Source organism: Ursus maritimus, unplaced genomic scaffold (assembly GCF_017311325.1).
Source record: "Ursus maritimus isolate PB19 unplaced genomic scaffold, ASM1731132v1 scaffold_18, whole genome shotgun sequence".
Taxonomy (NCBI): domain Eukaryota; kingdom Metazoa; phylum Chordata; class Mammalia; order Carnivora; family Ursidae; genus Ursus; species Ursus maritimus.
The window spans coordinates 22,292,490-22,314,363 of record NW_024424230.1 but is presented as its reverse complement, the minus strand read 5'-3'; the positions used below and the strand labels follow the sequence as shown (position 1 = coordinate 22,314,363).

The 21,874-nt window shown below is 38.1% G+C and overlaps 1 pseudogene; it reads right to left on the bottom strand.

Moving 5' to 3' along the window:
• Positions 1–464: 464 nt before the first annotated feature.
• LOC103664346 lies at positions 465–1,853 on the bottom strand (annotated as a pseudogene).
• Between the last annotated feature and the right edge of the window lie 20,021 nt (positions 1,854–21,874).

Here is a 21,874-nt window from a genome sequence, read left to right as displayed (position 1 = left end):
ATTAAATAATATTGTTCAAATATCTATTTGTATCTTCAGTTTCTTTTATCAGTATCTTAAAGTTTTTAATGTACAGATCTTTCATCTCCTTGGTTAAATTTATTCCTAGGTATTCTTTTGATGCAATTGTAAATGGGATTGTTTTCTCATTTTTTCTTATAGTTTATTGGTATATAGAAATGCAGCAGATATTTATTACTATTATTATTATGGTCCATGCTTGTCATGGAACCCAATGTAGAGCTTGCACTTATGATCCTGAGATCAAGACCTGAGCTGAGATCAAGAGTCAGATGTTCAACTGACTGAGCCATCCAGGCGCCCCTGTCTATTAATTTTTTAACTGTGAAAAATACACTTTGTTGACTCAGAGAATCATAAAAGTGATTGTTCAAGTAGATATCAGGCAAACAGAAAGGTGCTTTAGAAGTCCAGTTAACTCGGAGTTTATTTAAACTAAGAGGTCATAATGTTTTCATGCAGTACATACTTGGTTCTTTAAATAACAGTTGTGACAAACAGCAGAAAGAAGGTGGGTTGTTGCACTTGTGATCCATACAAAACAACATTTTGGATTGTACATAATTTAAGGAAATGTCTCAAAAACTTTTGAAATACTGTAGTAGCCAGAAGGGCATGCCTTAGGTGGTAGCATAGGAGTGCAGTTTAGAAAAGAGAAATATCACACTGGAATTACTCAATTTCTTCAAAATCACTGAGCAAGAAAAGCAACACTGAACTTTGGTATTGATTTTACACATCCTTTATATAGTACCCTGACTTAAATCCAAGAGCAAAAGTTAAGAGACACTCTTCCTCAATTTTTGATAAACAACTGCATGGTAAACTTAGATGACTTTTCCCTTGGGATTTTACCTGGGAGTAGCCTTTCTAATTTTGTATTTAAAAGAGGGCATGTTTGGCACTTTTATACAGATGTCACCATGTTAGTATTTCTTGGGATCTCGGGGAGATTCATATTCTTTACAGGTGATACAGCACAGGACAGAGCTCCCTCTGAGCCAGCCTAGGATTTCTCCAGTTTATTTTGTGCATCAGTTTGTGTACAGTCTCATTTGTGTTGGTCTCCATTACCATTCCCCCATCACCATTTCTGGAAGAGTATTGTGAACCTTGGGGTGCCTAGGTAGCTCAGTTGGTTAAGCGTCTGACTCTTGGTTTCAGCTCAAGTCATGATCTCGAGATCCTGGGATCCAGCCCTTGTTTGGCTCTGCACTCAGTGGGGAGTCTGCTTGAGGATTTTATCTCGCCTTCTGCCCCTGCCCCAATCACATTTTTTCTTTCTCTCTTTCTCTCTCTCTCTCTTTCACTCTCTCAAATAAATCTTTAAAAAAAAAATTCTGCGAACCTTGTCTACATGGAAAATTAAATCCAGTTCAGAGGCATATTCAAAACACTTGTCTAATGTTTCCACAAATACTTGAACTAGATCCAAAATGCCAAGTTCATTTTCTGAAGAATCTACACAGAAGCCAAAATATAATGTATAATGTTTGTAAACCAGTTTGTTGTCAGATTGTCCAATTAACAATCCTCCTTCTAGGCAGTTGGAAATGTTTTCATCCTTTAGATACCAAATGGAATGTCTCCCTGATGGTTTGCTGTTACATAACTTCACAGGAGGGCTGGTAGAATTTGGAGAGCCCCAGCTTCCCATGGTGAAAATGAGTATTGTCCTCATCACAGAGGAGCTGGGCTGACTGGGTAGGGGCTGGTGTGTGAGCCTCCCCTGGAAATCTTGCCAGCAACCCTTCCCCACCTGCTGTGTTATTAATTTTGTATCCTACAACTTTACTGACTTCATTTATTAGTCCTATTTTTTTTTGTTTTTGTTTTTGTTGGTAGAGTGTTTAGGGTTTTCTGTGTATTCTGTCCTATCATCTACAAATAGTGACAGTTTTACTTCTTCCTTTCCAATTTGTTTGCCTTGTCTTTCTTGTCTAATTGCTATGGCTAGTATTTCCAATACTATGTTGAATTAAAGTGGTGAGAATAGGGATCCTTGTCTTGTTCCTGATCTTAGAGGAAAGGCTTTCAGTTTTTTACCATGGAGTATGATATTAGCTGTGGGTTTGTTGTATATGACCTTTGTTATGTTGAGGTACCTCTCCTCTATACTTACTTTGAGAGTTTTCATCATAAAAGGATGTTGAATTTTGTCAAATACTTAATTTTTTTTGCATTTATTGAAATGATCATATGATTTTTATCTTTCATTTTGTTAGTATGGTGTATCATGTTACTTGATATGCAATTCTTGAACCATCCTTGCATCCCTGGAATAAATCCCACTTGATCATGATGTATGATCCTTGTAATGTATTGCTGAAATCAGTTTGTTAATATTTTGTTGAGGATTTTGCATCTGTGTTATCAGAGATACCTATTATTTTCTTAGGCATCCTTGTCTGATTTTGGTGTCAGGGTAATGGTTGCTTCATAAAATGAGTTGAAAAGCATTGCCTACTTTTCAATTTTTTGGAGAAGTTTGATAGATTTGAAATTCTCTTTGAATGTTTGGTAGAATTCACCAGTGAGGTTGATCAGTTCTAGACTTCTGTTTGGAGATTGTTGATTACTGATTCAATCTCCTTACTAATAATTGGTCTATTAAGATTTTCTGTTTCTTTATGATTCAGTCTTGGAAGATTGTAAGTTTCTAGGAATTTTTTCATTTCTTCTAAGTTGTCCAATTTGTTGGACTATCATTGTTAATAGTAGTCTCTTATTTTTTGGAATTTTGTCATATCAGTTGTGACTCCTCTTTGATTTTTTTTTTTTTCTTATGAGAATGTTTTTTTTTCCCCCTCTTGGTGAATCTAGCTAGAGGTTTGACAGTTTTGTTTGTTCATTAAAAGAACCAGCTTCTTAGCTTCATTGATCTTCTTTATTTACTTTCTTATTTATTTATTTTTTTGGTCTCTATTTTGACTCTGATCTTTATTACTCTTTGGGCTTCATTCTTCTTCTTTTTTTGTTTCTTTAAGGTTAAAGGGATTAAAATTAAAATGTGTATTGGTGTGTTTCTCTTTGGTTTCATCAATTTTGGAACTCTCTGGGTTTCCTGATTCTAGATGTCTGTTTCCTTCCTAGGTTAAGGAAATTTTCAGCCATTATTTCTTTAAACAAGTTTTCTGCTCCTTTCTTGTCTCCTTCTGGGGCTTTTATATTGCAAATATTCTGCTTGATGTTGTCCCTTAGGTCCCTTAATTTACCTTGATTCTTAAAAAATTGTTTTTCCTTTCTGCTTCTCTGGGTGAGTTCTATTGCTTGTCTTCCAACTCACTGATTTTTCTGCTACATCCAGTCTGCTTTTGAACCCATCTAGTGTATTTTCAGTTTAGTTATTGTATTCTTCAGTCCTGTGATGTCTCTTTGGTACTTTCTTGCATTTTCTATCTCTTTATTGAAGTTCTCAATGTGTTCATTCTTCTCCCAAGATCAGTGACCATCTTTATCACCATTGCTTTGAATTCTCTATCAGGCAAATAACTTAGGAATTTAATTTTTTTTGTATCGTTAAGGTCTTTCTGAGGTTTTGTTTTGTTCTTTCATTTGTAACATATTTCTCTCTCCTCATTTTGCTTGACTCTTTTTGTTTCTTCATATAAGGTGGGGCAGCTACCTCTGTCTTGAAGGAGTGGCTTCAAGTAGATGAAGCTTCTCATTTACCCTGCCCTAGCTCTTGGTTGTCTCTCAAAACCTTTGTGATTGTCTAAACTTCTCAATTTATTTTTGATATATCCTCATTTTTGAGGGTGTGCTGAGAACTATATGAGGTGACCATTCCAAGGGGAGGAATCTTAGCCCCTAGTTTCAGGCTGATTGGAAATCGAACTCTCAAGCAGCAGCTTTTAAAGTATGTAAATATATATACCATCCTATGGGGCCACAGTTGTAAATACTGCTGGCCTCTAGATTAGGATATCTGGAGATGTATCTTGTGCAACAGTTATAAGAAATTGGGGAAGTGTAGAGACAAGTGTAGAAACTCCTTTCTGTGAAGTCTCATTTCTCATCAAATTGTAGCAAGGCCAAAATGGTATGCAAAGGTTGTTTCTCCCTGGTTATCTTCCCTGGAAGCACTTCCTTAGCCTTTAGATGTATGGGAAACCTGAAGCCTGTCTCTCAGCCTGAAGTTCCAGGCTAGGTAAATAGGCTTTTTCATAGGAAGTCTGGGGTTGTGTTTCAGTCTGTCTATGTAGTGCCCTGGGTATGGAGGCCTGCCAAGAACACTCTTTCCCATTGTTACTTTCCGGTGAAGCTCAGGACTGCCAACCCCTTGGCCCCCAGAGCCAGGCAATCAAGGATATCCCTTGTGTGGATTGTGCATGCCTTTTGGCCGTAACAAGGTAGAGGTAGAGGGGCAGGGCTCACTCACTGGCTTCAGAAAGGAAGTGGGAAGAGTCTTGATGGTGTCCTTCTGTGGGCTTCAGGAATGCAGTGAAAGAGTACCTTACTTCTGTACATGCAGCAGCTTTAGGTTGGGGGTGGACAAATGCCATGACTGCTTCCACTCACCAGCCCTAACCAGCTAGCAAGGACTGTTACAACTTCCCATGCTTGTTGACTTTATCTAGGGAGCAAGAGAATGCCGTGATGGTTCATACTTGCCTGCCCCAGCCAGGAAGTTGGAGAGTACTGGAACCATACCTGTTCTCTGGTTTCAGCAAGGCAGCAGGATAGTGGTGTAAATGCCTGCCCCCTCCTATTTAAGCAAGGTGGCAGGAAGTGCCATGTCTAAGCTAGCCTGTGCTAGCTGCAAAATTGGCACTGACCAGTGCCCCGGTCATTGGGGATAATTTCAACCATAACCCATTTCTCCAGTAGATGCTTTTAGATTAGCCAATGCATTTCTTTTACTTATAGCCTAGGTGCTTTACAAACTGCCGTTTTTTCCTCTGGGGTTAGGGGCAAGTGAAACTGTATACAAGCCCTTCAGAAAGGGAATTTCAGTTTCCTTGAGCACTTTGGATCTCCGGACATCAGCCCTGTTGGTTTTCTAAGCTAGATGTTTTAGGGACTCATCTTTGTCGTGCAGATCCCAGGGATTGGGGTGCTTGATATGGGGTACCAATACCTTACTTTTCCAGGAGAAATACCAGGCTGTTGAGATTCCTCCCTATTGTGTGTTGCCCCACTGGGGTTGGGGGTTTTTGGTGAGATAATCTCTGTCTTTCCTCCTGGTTTCAATGTGGTCTTTTTATTTTTTGTTGTGGAGAAGCAGTTGACATAATTTTTAGATATTTTTCAAAGGAAAATGATCCATATGTAGCTATAGATTTGGTGTGTCTGTGGGAGGAGATAAGTTCAGGATACTCCTACGCTGCCATCTTCTGGAAAGTATTTTGGTTATGGGCTGACAGCTGACTGATGTGGATACTGGCATCGGCTCTCTGGTGGTGAGATAGTTGACCCAGCAGGCTGTTGTACAATATTAGGTTATCTTCCTGCAGTATTTGTTTCCACCTTTGCACAGCAAGTCAGGGTCCTTATTTGTTTTTATAAAACTTCTGAGTATATAAAGGAAAAAGGAAAGAAAAATTGTGCAATAGAGGTCAAATAGACTTATACCCATGTCTTGGGAGAAAATATCTGGAGTCTTAACTCTAATGCTTAGGATTTAAAAGAGTAACTTTCTGAAAAATACTCAATAAAGATAATGTCTACGCATATTTGGATATTTTTTTTCTCTTTATGACATGATACTTTGCCACTCATACTTTTTAGTCTCTTTTCAAATGCTAGCCTATCAAGTAGGAGGAAAGTAAACTTCTCAATTGGGCAGTATCAAAAGCGTAATGCCTTTCAAAATTTGAAGACTCTAAATAAGATGGTAGCAGTGATTTGAGTAAAATACAGGTAATATCGAGGGAAAGATCGCTTTAGAGAAAAAAAATTACACATGGCTAAAATGAAAGATTTGGAGTTTCAGGAGGGAAAAAGAGAGTAGCTGCAAAGGAAAAAAATGTCAAACATCGATGTTACTTCTCTTTTTAAATTTGTAAACACTTATTTTTAAAATCGATTTTTGTTACTGAGTTCTATGAATTTTGATAAAGACAAAGGATTGTGTAAATATCCCCAAATCAGGATATCCAAACATTCCTCATCTCCCAAAATTCTGTCCTTGCTTCCCTTTTGAAGTAGAACATTCCCCACAGTCTGACTCTTGGCTATCGCTATTCTGTTCTCCACCTTTATCGATTATATGCTGATAGTATCACTATCCATAAAACAGCCATTAACAACTAAAGTCTTAAAGAAAATACTTCAAAAATTGAATTTGACTTTAGGTAAATGTTTTTGCAGAGATGTATTATAGAATGAGAAATTTAAAAAGCTTTCAAGCATAAAACACCTGAAATTCTAAGGTAGAAGTTGAATAAATGTGAATTTGTGGCAAAAAAAAATTTCTGACTATTAAGGCTCGTTCATGCCAACTTACATGAAAAACTTCAGGCATCAACTTAAAAATGGGACATGGTGCATAGTAATTCAAAATTATTTTTGAGGAAAAGTGAACAAAATGTTGAGGACCAAATAAAAGATTGGTCCTTCTTTGAAGAATTGCTTCATCAGTCTCCCCTCCAAACTAAGATCCTTCTGTTTTCCTTTCCTCCTACCCAGTATTTCTCCTCTTAAGAAGTTTAATCACTTGTAATTAGATATTCATTTAATAATTAATATCTGTCTTCCATGGATGTTCAGATATATTGTTTTACCAATCCAGTTTCTAGATTTAGGACTAAACCTGGGATCCTTGAGGGCAAGGATCGCATTTTTATATTCCCAGGGCCTGGTACAGTGCCTAACATATAGTAATTTGCAGTAAGTGTTTCGTTAGATGATGAATGAAGTTGGGAGAGGAGGATGTTATGAATTCCTTAAGTAGTCAAGGGAGAGCCTTGTGGGCACCGTGGTGGAGTTGGATAACTGTCCACTAAAATTTCATGCTCATCTTTTCATAACTTGGAGTTTTTGTGAGGGGCAGTGACCCCTCCTGGGACTCCATTTCCCAGATCCATTGCCAAGGGGATGTGGACAGGAAGATGTGTATAATTTCTGGGCCTGCTTTTGTTTTGAATGAAATCATCATGCCTTCTCTTTTCTCCTTCTCCTTCCACTGATGAGATGGAGAGGTCTCCCAGGCCCCAGAAGATGGTATATACATGAAATATAAACATTTGTAGCATTGAGCCTTTGAAAATTAGAGCAGCTAGCCTAAGCACAAAAGCCCAGTGTTTTTACTGCCTAAGGGAAGACCAGATCATGTCTGTTTGAAAGTAACAGACATACACACTTGCCTCAGCAGCAGTGATGATAAAGACAGTAAACGAGGATTGGGATAGCCAAATCTTCAGTGAATAAATGAATAAGGTTTAGTGGCTTAGATGCTTAAACATTTCAACTAGGAGCTCTATCAAAAGAGTAGATTGGAATGAACAAAACAAAAAACATAAGCAACACAAAACAACTAGCCTGAACAGTCAGAATCCAAACTATGGTGTTCCTGAGGGAAAATAGTCAAAAGAAGAAGAAACACCAAGATAGCCTTTAAATTTGTTAAAAAGAAGTAGGCAGTGATTGTCAGTGAGGACTTTGTGGCTCAGAAGTAGGGAGCAAGGGGCAGACCAGACAGTATTGTTGAAAGTCTGAATGAACATTTCTCCTGTGTTGATTAAACACTGTGAAGGCCATATTTCCACTGCTCAACACATGCTTCCAGAAGTTGGGGAGCATGTCTAAATGCAACATTGAAAGTTCCCTTCCTTCCTTTTCTTCCTTCCTTCATTTAAAGTAGGAATTGAGTAAAGAAAAAAATTTCAATTGGGCATTTAAGAGCTGAGAGCATCTTTCTGGCTCAGAAGAATAATGGTCCATTCCATATACTTTGAAAAATTGAGCCAGGGGAATGAAAATGATTTCCACATTCTTCCATATTTCATCTAGTTGGTCAAGAAACAACTATCTACAATGGGCAAAGTGCTGTGGGCAATGACACAGTTTGTCCTTAGTGAGCTCATAATACATGTGTGTTGGGTGGGAGATCCAGGTAGAGGGGAAGACAGGTCTGAGCACAGAGAGTTAAGTGATGCAGCCATCTAGGACAGCTCTGTGACTTTATGGAAAAACAGTCTCAGGAGAATTGTTTTGTCTGAGAAAGAGGGTCAGGACTAACTGGCTTGAAGGCAACTTACAAATGCCCCTGGGAAGCTGACATCTTAGCCACCTGGGATTACAAAAGCAGTGAAATGGATTTTCCTGCAAAAGTATGGCTGATTATAAGGGTATGAGCAATAGAAAGAGTTGCTGCAGGTCTAGGTTTGCTAAGTATAGATGAAGCTGACAGCTTCAATTCATGCCCCTGGAAAACGAATTGAGGGCTGAACGTCACTGCTGAGCTCTGGGAGATAGCTTAGTTGGTTTTCATGAACCATGTCCCTGTAAATATTGTGAAGCACAACATTGGGTCAGGGTGACATGCTTCATTTGCTACGTGTTTCTTTGCTCATTGCTTTCCGATATTTGGAAACATAAAGCAAATTGTATCCTGTTTCACCAAGAAAGAAAACAAACATCATTGCATAACTGGATAAGGGGCATGTGTGAGGAGGAGGAATTTTTTTACTTCAGCAGAAGGATCTGGTCAGGATAATTGTTGACTATTGTTAGATCGAGGGGTCCACCAAAACCCAGATTTAGTCATCACATTTTCCCAATTTTCTCTGTTTCTTTGCCTTTTTTTTTTAAAGGGTCTTTTCTTTAAATTATCTAACCCATGTCGTATGTAATCATCATGCCTGAAATTCAATGTATGTTAATTAAATGCCTTGAGAGAGAAAAATTAGGTCCATAGGGAACTCAGAAAAAAAATAATTCTGAATGAGAGTGATCAGCTGAGACTTTAAGGAAAAGATAGTAATTGATCTTGACTTTGGAAAATAGGAATTGAAAAAAAAAACTTTGTAAAACGTACATACAGAAACATGCACAAAACTTAAGTGTACAGGTAGATGAGTTATTTTGTAGAAGTAGAAGTAAAACCTTTTGAGAACGCTGAAGTCATCATGCCTCCTTCCAGTCCGTCCCTCCTTCCTCCCTGAGAGTAACCATTACCCTGACATTTAACACCACAGACAAGTTTCATCCATACTTGAACTTTATATAAAAGTATAATCACACAGTATGTATTCCTCCATGTTGGGCTTTTTTGTTTTAACACTTTGTTTCTGAATATTGTTGCATATTGTAGCTTTTCATTAATTTTCATTGTTCTGTGGTATTCCCTTTGATGTATATATTGCACTTATGTATCTGAATGTTGATGTAAGTTTGTTTCCACTTACATTTAGTTCTTACAAATAATGGTGCTAAGAATATTTCTTTTACATGCTTTTTGATGCACAGGTATATACATTTTTCTTGAGTATATATCTGAGAATGAAATGGTTGGGACATAGAGTATGCATATGATTAATTCCATTTGGTATGTCAAGCTGTTTTCCAGAGTAGTTATTGAATAGATTTAACAACAACAAACTAGGGAAGAGAATTAAAGACAAAAAATTTCATGGTGAGGAAGCAGAGCTATGAAACAGCCTGTCATGTTCTAGGACCAGGAGTGTGTTAGAGTTTTGAGTGTTATCAGGGTTACACTAATAGATAAGTCACACATAGGGAGGGAGAAGAATATGGAAAGCTTGGATACCTTCCTTGGAAACTGGAACTTTATTATAAGTAATGGGAAGTCCTCAAAGAAGCTGAGGTAGGAGAGTGACAAGATCAATTCTGTGCTTTAGGAAGACGAACCTGTATGGACTGGCTGCAGGGTAAGGTGGAAGATGAGATTCTGACTTAGGATATTGAGGATGGAAATCAGGAGCTATCTAGGAGATAGAATAGCTGAAGTTCCTATGAGTAAGTGCTATCTCTTTTGCAACTCAGGGCCCTTTTTCTGACTTCTGGAACTCTGAAATTGCTGAGGTGTTTTCTTTTCTTTTCTTTCTTTTTTTCTTCTTCTTCTTTTTTTTTTTTTGTTTTTGCTTTACCTTTCCCTTCTTTTTAACAGCTGTTGCTCTGTTCTTCTGTTAGTGTTCCTTAGTTTACTCTTAGTAAGATTTTTATTCTAATAATATGAGCTACATTGGTTTTAAGTAGAGATGAGGTGGGAGTAAAAACAGCTAAGGACGGATAATTGTATATCTGTAAGGAATGTTAGGTATAAGCAAGAGGTTACCCAGGAGCCTTTGAGTTTAAATAGTACTTTGTAAAAAAATGCTGTCAAAGAGACGCTGAAAGACTTTATGATTTCTAGTCCACACACCTAAATATTGGGAAAAGCCCTGTCAATATGTAGTACTCTGTTTATAATTTAAATAGGAAAGGCTTCAAAGCCTAAGAATAATTTGAAACCATATTATCCATTGATCACCAGAAGACCAATTTAATCTGATTGTTTTATGATGGTATTAGCACACTGTTAAGGGGACCAGATGGGTCAACAAAGAAGTACATGATTATGTGGCAAAGAATGAATTCTGTCAATCAGTTTTTTTCTAGCAGCAGAGCAAAATACATTAACACCACTCCCCCTTCCCCCCAACCCCCCATGTCAAAGGCTTGACATTACCCCTGTTTTTCAACACAAATCTGCCATCATTTAATAGCTTTGGGGTTTGGGCTCAATTAGTTTCAATCTTTGTGGTATGAGCCTGAAACCTAGGCAGAGGCAATCACAATAAATATTTGGTAGACTCCAGAAGAATAATTGTATTCCCTAGCTACAAGCAATTAAGCACTAGATGTATTCCTTGTAAACCTTTGCAAATGCAATGAAAAACATGTTTTAAAAGACAAATAATTAAATGGCTTCTTTCCTTTGTTGGCATTTAGGTAAAAGAAAATTAAAGCTTGTTGTTTTACTTAGGAGGGAAAGATATTTTCTGCTGTAAAAATTATGATAGTTTGTATATAACCTGCTGATAATCTTTCAGAAATCAAGAGAATAGGATAGATGCCAGAAAAAAGATGGGCAACGGTCCCAAATTTCAAGAGGATAAAAAGAATGGCTTTCACAAACTGCTGGGGAGAAGCTTAATTTCAGTTCCCTCCTATCTTCTAGAATGCAGTATTAAGAACGTTAGATTTGGAAATACTGTCTGATCCTCTCCCAACACAGTAACCCCTTCTGCAACATCAAAAATTTACCCATTATTTATATAGAAAAAAATGACAGAATTTAAAGTTGTGTGGTCATTAGGACCTTGTAAAATGAGAAGGCTTTGACATATACCTAATGAAAGAAGACATTGTGTCACACTTTCTTGAAATTTTATATATGGATTTAAAGTAGGAGAGGGAGTAGACATTTAAAGAATCCCTTTAATATTATTTTCACCTAACAACAGTTCTGTGAAATAGATAATTACAGCATAAAGTAAGAAAAAAAAAGCTTCAAGAGATCATTTAATTCCTCCAAGATCATTTAAATAGTAAATGGTGAAAAATAGATCCATTTGATTTTTTTTCTCTGATATCTCTGTATTGGTATTATTCCCTCTGCACTGGACTCAGACCTGTGTCTAATGCAACAATTATCCAATTATGACATGTGTCTTCTGCATGAATAACTCTTATGATGGGGAGCTCATTACCTATGATTTTACAGCTTTTTCTTTGCATTGGTTTTTCTTTAACTTATCTGATTGCTTTTCACAAATTCCTTTTGGTTTTAATCTTCAGCCTATTTCACAGATGCGTTCCTTCCTTAGTACACCTTCTTTCAGTCAACATACACTCCTTGGAGTATTGTGATACATACATGGCTTCATCTAACACCTGTATATCAATGATCCCCACATTTAAATCTGGGATCTGGATGGGTTTTCTGAGGTTAATGTATATCATATAGAATCATGTGGGCATGATATCGGATCATGAAAGTCCACTCCATCATTTGGCTAACAATCTGCCTACAAACAATTTCCCCAACTTCAAGTCTGTTACACTTTCTGTTATTCCACTCTGATCTCTTTCTACCCATATGCTCAAGTCAGAAACACAGTGGTTATTTGTCATTTCTGTCTGCCTTTCCTCCCCACATCTACTTGATCATTAATTCCCATTTTTCTTTAAGATTTTATTTATTTGTCAGAGAGAGGGAGAGAGTGTGCACAAGCAGGAGAAGCAGCAGGCAGAGGGAGATGCAGGCTCCCCGCTGAGCAGGTAGCCTGATATGGGACTCGATCCCAGGACCCCTGGGATCGTGACCTGAGCCAAAGGCAGACGCTTAACCAACTGAACCACCAGGCATCCCAATACCTGTTTATTATTGCTGAAATGTTCACATCTCTTCCCTTCTCTCCACTTCCACTGTCCCCAATTCAAACCCACCTCACAGTTTGCTAAAATCACTGCTCAGCCTTAGAAATTTTCTTGTTCTACAGCAGCACCTTTCTATGGTGGTCAGAATGGTTTGTGTAAAACATGGACCTTACTATGTCCCTTTCCTTTCTAAACATTTTCCGCATTTCTGTCTTCAGAATAAAATGTCTTAGCATGAGATAAAAGAACATTCTTCTAATTGAGCCACTTCATTTTCCTATTCTCTTTATTACCCATTGGGCATAGGTATTGGAGATAATGTCCTAGTAGCTGAGTATTGGATATTCCTCAAAAGGAAAGCATATCTGAATTCCTTGGAAAACTTAAAAAAAAAAATTAGACCTCTGGGTCTCATCCTAGACTGACAGAATTAAAGAACTTTGTCTTCGAGTCTGTAGTTTAACAAGTATCCCAGGTGATTCTGGTACAAGTTTGTACTTGGGAACCACAGTTGCAATAGATAAGAGGAAAATGATCTCTTTTAATGACCTTACAGTGTGTTAGGGGGGGTTAACACCAGCATACTTGTAACAACGAGGACATAAAATGAGGCAGACATTAAAAGACATGAGGATATAAGGAGTAGATTAGAATTTTGCTGTTGGAAATCAAAGGCATTTGGAGAGTACCAGAAGCCCTATTTTTTTTTTTATCAAGAAAGACTGTGAAAATTAGGTCTTGGTTCAGTTTCTTTGGGCTACGCTCTCTGCTCTGACTTAAGTCAGGAGAATGTGTATTCCTCAGATTTGTTCTTTTAACATTACTTAACCACTTGCAGAATTATATTCAGCCCTTCAAGGGAAAAGCATACTAAGGTGTTCAAAAGTAATTTCTCAGCCGAGAAGTGAGAGCTGATGGCCATAAGGTCAGCTGGCAGGAGGAGATTGGGGTGATAGACGTATGAGATGTGTCTCTTTCCTGGGCTGCTGGCTCTCAGAGATGGTGTGAGAGTAAGTAAACCTCCAAATCCATCAATTCTCTTATAGTCATCCACACACTAGGCTGTTCACATCTCCATGTCCTCAATCAATCATGCTAGTATTTCCCACGCACCTCCTTGTTCTTGCCTGTCATTCAAGGTGTACCCTGAAAACCACTGTCCATTCCAGCTCATACTGATTTTTTTAGGATCAGAATGAGCAACCATTGCCATTCAGAGTCATTGGCATCATCCCTTTTTCCTCTTAACCTTCATGAAGCTCTTAGTTGACAGCAAGCATTGGGTGAAACATTTACATAAAATATCTAATTGTCATGATAATCTTCTACACTCAGTATTTTTATCTTCATTTTACAGTTGAAGGCTTAGAGAAATACGATCAATGGTCCAGTCACAGAGCCAGTAAGTGGCAGAGTAGGGATTGGAACCCACGTCTCCGTGATCTCAAGTCCAGGACAGCTTCTTCATAATTATTTCATATGTGTCATTTTGCTCTTCCTCCTCCAGGTCATTTTAAACTCCCCAGAGGAGATCTTTGAACAGGAGTCCCTGTGATGATGACTGTTCTTTTACAGATTCATTCTCAGTATTCCTCTGCTTACCTCTGTGTCCCTGGAAGCTGGTTTCTGTGAACTTGCATGATCCAGAACTCCCTTGACCTCTGCTTCCTTCTGATTGGGCTTGGCCAATAGGACTCAGGAAAATGGAGATAGGACACTGGGAGGAGTGGTAGGCCAGGTTATTTCTTCCATGCTTCATTTTTGCTTTGGGCCAACCTTGTCAGTCACTGCATCCCTCCACTACTCAAATTTTCAACTGGTGTCCCTCCTCCACGGTTTTAATTCTAATGGTCCCTAGACTTTCCTTCTTCCCTGTTCCTTTGTCTTTACAAGCAGCTCTCCACTGTTGCTAGTTTCTGAGTGTCTCATTCCCTTGGTTTGTTCCTTTCCCCCACACCCCAATTATTAATTGTTTCTGCATGAACCACCTGGGGTTCATTCTGCTTCCTGCCAGGACACTACCTGATAGGATTAGCATACTTGAGTTTATGCTTAGCTCTGCCACTAACAAGCCTTGCTTTTCCTTGTGGATCTAGTTATATAAATCTAATTCCATAATGAGATCAGTATTTCCTGGATACCCCACAGATGTCTCAAACATTACTAAACCTGCAGGAATATATTTTTCACCCTATATATCCTGTGCTGGTAACTGAGTCACTTTAGCTGGAAGTCATTTTAACCTCCTCTTGCTCATTTATTCCAGAGCCAACATCACCACATTCCTTAGTCTACACCCTTAATATAGTTCAAACCCACCTCCTCCTCTCTTTGCCTGATGCTGCTGATTCTGTTTAGACTCTCATTGTCTGTCATTTGGACAATTAAATTGCAACAGCTTTTTAATTGGTTTCTTCAGTTCTGGTCTTGCACATCAACACTGCTGCCAGATTGAGCTTTCTTTTTAATTGAAAAAGTAAGTAGACGCTTGTTGGGAAAATTCAAATAATATATTTATAAAGTTAAAAGTCCCCTCTCATCACCCCAAAACCATTCCATGGTGGTAACGACTGGGGTTGTTTTGAACATGTTCCTTTTTCCTGTGCATATAAACCACACGCAAACACCTATAGGTTTGTTTGTAACATTGGTATGCTGGATGTGCAGTTTAGCAATTTAAAATACCATACAAGATTTAGCTTTTAAAAACGAAAATCAGTGATATTATCTCATCATATTGTCTCCTCTCCCCCTTAAAACTCTTCACTGGGTTCCTTATTTTTAAGATCAAGTCCAGTTGCTTTCATATGGCAGCTCATGGCCTCCCATGGTGAATCCTTGTGAGAGTCTCCCCCTTCATCTCTTCGCCTGTTCTCCTTGTGGTCCACCCACATTGAAGTGCTAACTGCTCCCTAAAACACCTAAGCGCTTGATGCCCTCATTTCCTTTCTGTGTACTTCTCCATTTACACAAATCTGTGAATGTCTCTTTGCCTAGTAGATATTAAGCCCCTCAAGAAAACAGCATGGAGGCCAGTTAACAGTTCCTGGCTTTTGAAACCTCCAGAAAGTATAGAGATTCTCTGCGTAAGAGTTTAATTTTTTATTGCCATCATCCATTTCTTTGATTTCTCAGTTTTGAGTCATAAACTAGTTAGTGGAAGTAAGGTAAACTGTGTTTGGAAAGGTGTGCCCTGGATGTCATGCCCCATTCCCTAAATGTTTCCACTGCTGTAAATTTGTTTAAAAATATCTGATTGCAGAAGTCTTAGTAATTATCTATAACCTAGATACCAGAAATTAATATAACTAATTAGAATATCATACTTTAATTATCCCTTAAAATTCTGATATAAAATAGGTTTTTATGCTTAGAAATTTTGATCTTTCTTGTGTCTTAAACGTATACAATAGAAAACAGTAAGATAGGTAGACACAAATTAAAACTATTAGTATTTATACATGTCATAAATATAAACTCAGGTGACAAATAGAAGTGTGGACATACACAAATTGTTCCTCTTAAAATAGTCTTGAAAAATTTGATTTGCAAGAATGTATACATTTCTGCTTTTTAAAAAATAAAGACATGAACAGATATTTCTCCAAAGAAGACATAGAAATGGCCAAAAGACACATGAAAAGATGCTCAATATCACTCATCATCAGGAAATACCAATCAAAGCCACAGTGAGGTACCACTTCACAACAGTCAGGATGGCTAAAATTAGCAACTGAGGAAATGACAGTTGTTGGAGAGGATGCAGAGGAAGGGGAACCCTCTTTCACTGTTGGTGGGAATACAAACTGGTGCAGCCACTTTGGAAAACAGTATGGAGGTTCCTCAAAAAGTTAAAAATAGAGCTACCCTACAACCCAGCAATTGCACTACCAGGTATTTATCCAAAAGATACAAACATAGTGATTCAAGGGGCACATGTACCTCAATGTTTATAGCAGCAATGTTCACAGTAGCCAAATGGAAAGAGCCCAGATATCCACTGACAGATGAATAGAAAAAGCTGATGTGGGGTGTGTGTATGTGCATATATATATGCGCGCGTGCACACACACACACAAACATGCACACACGAATATCAAAAAGCTATCAAAAAGAATGAAATCTTGCCATTTACAATAATGTGAATGGAACTAGAAGGTCTATGCTAAATGAAATAAGTCAGAGAAAGAAAAATACCATATGACTTCACTCCTATGTGGAATTTAAGAAACAAAACAGATGAACATATGTGAAGGGAAGGAAAAATAAGATAAAAACAGAGGAGGCAAACCATAAGAGACTCTTAACTATAGGGAATAATCTGAAGGTTGCTGGAGGGGAGGTAAGTGGAGGGATGGAGTAACTGGGTGATGGGCATTAAGGAGGGCGCTTGATGTAATGAGCACTGGTTATAGTATAAGCCCGATGAATCACTAAAATCTACCCCTGAAACTGATAATACACTATATATTAACTAAATTGAATTTATTTTTTTAAAAGAGTTATTTATCTATTTGAGAGAGAGAGAATGTGTGTGAGCAGGGGGAGGGGCAGAGGGAGAGAAGGGGAGAGAGAGAGAGAGAAGCAGACTCCCAGCTGAGTACAGAGCCTGACGCAGAGCTTGGTCTAAGAGCCCTGAGATCATGACTTGAGCCAAAATCAAAAGTTGGATGCTTAACTAACTGAGCCATCCAGGTACCCCCTATATTGAATTTAAATAAAAAATTAAAACAAGAAAACAAAGGATAGGGATAACTGGTGAGCTGATCTTCTAAGTCTAAATTTTCTTATTTTGGAAGTGATAAGATGGTTGGAAGGTCAGTTTGGTGAAACTGTCTATCACTCATACCTTACTAATTGTGGGAGTACTATGGGATGTTATGACGAGGGTTTAAATTATTTTTATAAATTTTACCTTATAAGGGAATATGTCTGATTTGGTTCAGAGAGTACATAATATGAGCATGATTAATAGTTGAACACAGGCTAATAGTAGTCTCTATTGATACTTACAGTTGAGTTCTTTAAATGAAAACTGTCCAAGGGATATTTGTAGAAATCCTCACTTTCTAGGAATTTCTGGTTGAGAATAGGGACAGTATAAATGTAACCTCCAAATACTTAACATTAGAAAGAATTTAGTATTTACAGTCCACTTTCTAGAATGTTTTATAGTAATAACACTTCAAAAGCCATTGTAATCTGTGAAACTTTCCTTAGTGAGATGCACTTATTAGATCTTGGGTATACTCAGGATGTGTTTCTCCTGGTTGGCAGAAGGGAATTGATGAGACCACTGCTATTGCACTGTTCAGTCCTTGAAGGTATTGGAGACATTCTCTGTGGTTCACAACGCTGATCAAATTGGGAGCGAAAATAGCCCTGAAGAATTAGCTTGTGAGCTGTGGTCGACAACTAATATATCTGTCTACTCAGACTCTTGAACGTTTTACATTTGATTTCATATAGTTTCAAGTCCTTACGTGCTAAGGGATATACGGATAATAAAATGAATAAATGATATTGGTCAGATAGCAGTTAATCTTTAGGGGTGAATGAACTCTGACCTCACAGAGAAAGGTGTAGGGGAAGCTTTCTAGACAGCAGAAGCAGCATGACTGAAGTTAGAGTGTGACATTACTCTGACTTAAAATTATCTAGTATGATCACCACAATTACCTGGGAAGAGCAAGGAAGATGGAGACAAAGTTGAGGAGACTTGGATTCTTGCCCTATTGCTCCATTAACTATGTAAACCCTGTTCCCTAGGCCTTGTATGGATGAACCGTATGTATATGTATGCATATGCGTGTGTACATTTATTAGGGTTTAGAATTAAGGAGTTCAACCATTCCATCTCTAAGGTTTCTTTCAGCTCTCACTTCTAGGAACAATATTACATGAATTAAAATCTGTTCAGGATCTCATAGAATTGATGGTGACCATAGTAATGGTTCATGTAATAGTTAATGGTTAACAATTGTGCCTGGGGAGAGGAGCCATCCCAGTGGTCTGTAGACAATAGTGACTAGATGGCCATCACATCTCAGATTTCAAAAATACTCAGTGTTTTCTGCTCAGCAGGGCTAGTAAATGTAGGTTTGGTTAGTTTTGGCATCCATGCGTGGTTGCTTCCCCCCTGGAGGCTATATGAATTTCTCTTTATGATGTGATTTTGTATGGACTCTGAAGTTAGGATAAAGTGAAGAAAGGGAAATCTGCACGTTCTGGATTATTTTCTGCTGAGCCTGGTCTTGATTTCTTTGTATATTATCAACACAGAGCATCTTCAGCCAAAAGATGCTAAGTCAAGGTAAAGGAGCCTCTGGAGTAGTGCACTCATATTTTATCCATGACTTGTCCCACTCTAAACTTTCATCAATGTCTTATAAATTTATGGTAGAAAATATGCTTATTATACTTCAAATGAAAAAAAATGAAGATTACCAACATTATATATTCACTTACTCCTCTATGTTTACTCCACATCACTCAGACCACTTGCTATTAGCTGGCCATGCAACTGTTTTCAGCCAATGGACTGTGAGGAATATGTTTATGAGGTGGTTCTCTAGTTCTCTTGTATACTACTACAGTGATTGTGGATGCTTGAGGTTTTACATAATCCAGCCTGGATCCCTGAATGACTGTGTAGAGTAGAGCTCCTTGCTAGCCATGTTGGATAAACGGGAGCAGGATATAAACCTTATTGTATGAAGTCACGGAGATTTTAGGGTTGCGTAGTTTCTGTAGGCTAGACTGTCCTGACTAAAACACATAAGTAAAATAATTAATATTGCAAATGATCCCTAAAGTTCAAAACACATGCAGGCCAAAGTTATTCAGAATGAGTAAGGGATGGCTTGATAGTAGCTCATATAAAAGGTTATGGGAGAGGGGGATGATTAAAATAAATTACAGCATACCTGTGGTATTCAAATATTTAAGAAGTCATCATAGAGGGATCAGCTTGTTCTGGGTTACTGTAGAGGGCAGAAACAAGGTCAATTTGAAAAAAATTAAGAGAGATTCATGGACTCGCTATTACAAGCTATTTTATCAGTTTGAGCTCTTCATAAGTGGATAAAGATACCTTTGAAATTGCAAGCTTACGAATAGTTGAAGTAGTCATGCTGAGGCCAGAAGCCCAAGAATCAGAAATTCTCTGTGATGAATTTGTTCACCACATAAAATTTGGTCTATAAAATCCTCCCAGGGTTAAGATTCTATTATCTTTTTACATCATTAATGATCAGAATATCAGTACATGTGTTTTGAGATAGGATATGTTTTATCATTTACCCAGGAAGAGACTTGGCTTATAATAACTTATCTACAATTTTGTGCATCTCTTTGTGATGAGGGTATGGATGCTGCCAGAAAACAAAATTGCATCAATGATGATTTGGCTAGACTAAGTTGGATAAGATCAGGAAATTAGAGCAGGTGTTCCCAAGTTTGGTCCAAAGTGCTGGCTGATGAATAAACATCATCTGAGTATTTTAATAAAAATACTGATTCATAGGTTTTGCCCCTTGAAAGTTTAATTTATAGGTTGGGTGTGGCGGTCTGGGAATATGTATTTAAGTTCTCCTGGTTATTCTGATGGGCACTATGATTGGGACTGGTGCTCTATAGAATTTACTTCTCTGCTTTTTTGGGTGTTTTATTCTTCTAGGTTTGTCTTACTCATTTCATAGAAAAGATTTCTTTTCAAATGCCCTGCTGAACAAAGGGAAAGGGGATTTCTCCATACAGTAGTCCATGTGTATATGAAGGGAAATGTAAACTCACTGGAGCTATGAACAATGGTGGCAGAAGCAGCCATATCAGCTCCAGAATTTGGGTTGAGAGGGAGTCACAAAGGATGAGAATCAGAACCTATTGTGGCCACCAGACTCCTCATCTTGTCACCATTTCCGTAGCATGTTGGGACAAACATAGGAACTCCCTTGGTTGGCAACCAGAGGGATTGGAAGCTGTGTAGTCTATCATATTTTTCCAGCACAAATTGGGGGAGTCAGTTGGAAGTGGCCACAGTCAGGCAATTGAGCCTAGGTTGCATTTCCATGGTATCAATCAGAGATCTCAGTTGTCTCTTAATCTTGTGGCTCTTATGGCATCTGGCTGTAACCAAGATCAGAGCTGCCTGAGGCAGCATAGCAGAGGATGAGCTTCTGAGGGAAGGCCTGGCAAGATTCCCTCTCAGGAGAGAGGATAATCGGACCCTAGGTCTGTGCAAGGAGCCCTTAGCAGAGTGAATAGTGATGCTTAATTGAGACCCCTTCTCAAGCTTCCTCCTCAACCTGCCCTCTATGCAAAAATTGGCTGCATTCACTATGTACACTAAGTCTCTCCATGACAGTGTCTTTTCCCTGGATGGTAATTATTTTTTAACCGGTTGAAATAACTACATAGTCATTTGTGTCTGGGGCTAAGTGTCCTGGCCTATTTTCAGTACATCTCTTTCTCTTCCTATAATTGTCACAGTCTTTAATGAGGCTTGAAACACTCAGTTTCCTGACCTCTGTCTCTAAGACTTTGATGTTGGTTGTCTGACAAGACAGTTTGCACCCCCGAGAATGAAAGATAAAATTCTGGTGACTGCTACCTGCCCCCAAATATTTTCTGTAAGTTCTAACACTGCTATTACATTTGCTTCAGCTGATACTCTGTCCTTTGGATCCTTGTTGTAGCCCATCGTCTGTTCCGAAGTGTTAGTTAACTGATCTCTTTGGGAGGATGAATCAAAGCCCTCAAGTAAATTTAAAAAGTTGGAAATTTAACACTAGTTCAGCAACCAAGAATCTCTCTATAAGTTGAAAACCAGCTATAGATACACCTCACTTATTTAAATCCTGCAGCCTGAACTATTACGATCTCCTTCTCTGTGTGTGTTTCCATTTTCACATACTTTCAGTGCCTAGCACAAAGCTTCGCACGTGGAAAAGGCTTAACTAATAATCCTTTAGCTTAGAATGGATGGGTGGATGGATGGATGAACAAATAAGCTTTCTGGAAAACTATCAGGTGCCAGACTGGAATTCAAAGAAGAAACTTTATGGCACAAATATAATGCACTATCCATATGTATAGTATAACCCTGTTAGCCTGCAGAAGTACTTGTTTATACCTTTGTTGTATTCACTAACAGCACCTCCATTCATTTTCCAGATATATTGGATGATAAATACGTATATGGTTGTCATGTTCATATGATTTTTTTCAGGTTCTTTAGAATTATTTGCTCTTGTATTGAGTTCACATAATCTTGAGTACCTTTTTCATTTTGTGGTACATTGGTATAATTTACATGGCCAGTGTGGGTAGAGCAACTTACTCTTCCTACCAAGAAGTCTCTCGAGGGTATCACTATTTTGTAGCATTAAATGAAGTTTGTTCTGCAAGGCAGAGAGTAAAGAGATGTACTTAAAACAATTTTAACAAAAAGAAGGAGCTGAGATGCCCTTCAACAGATGAATGGATAAAGATGTGACCCATATACACAATGGAATATTACTCAGCC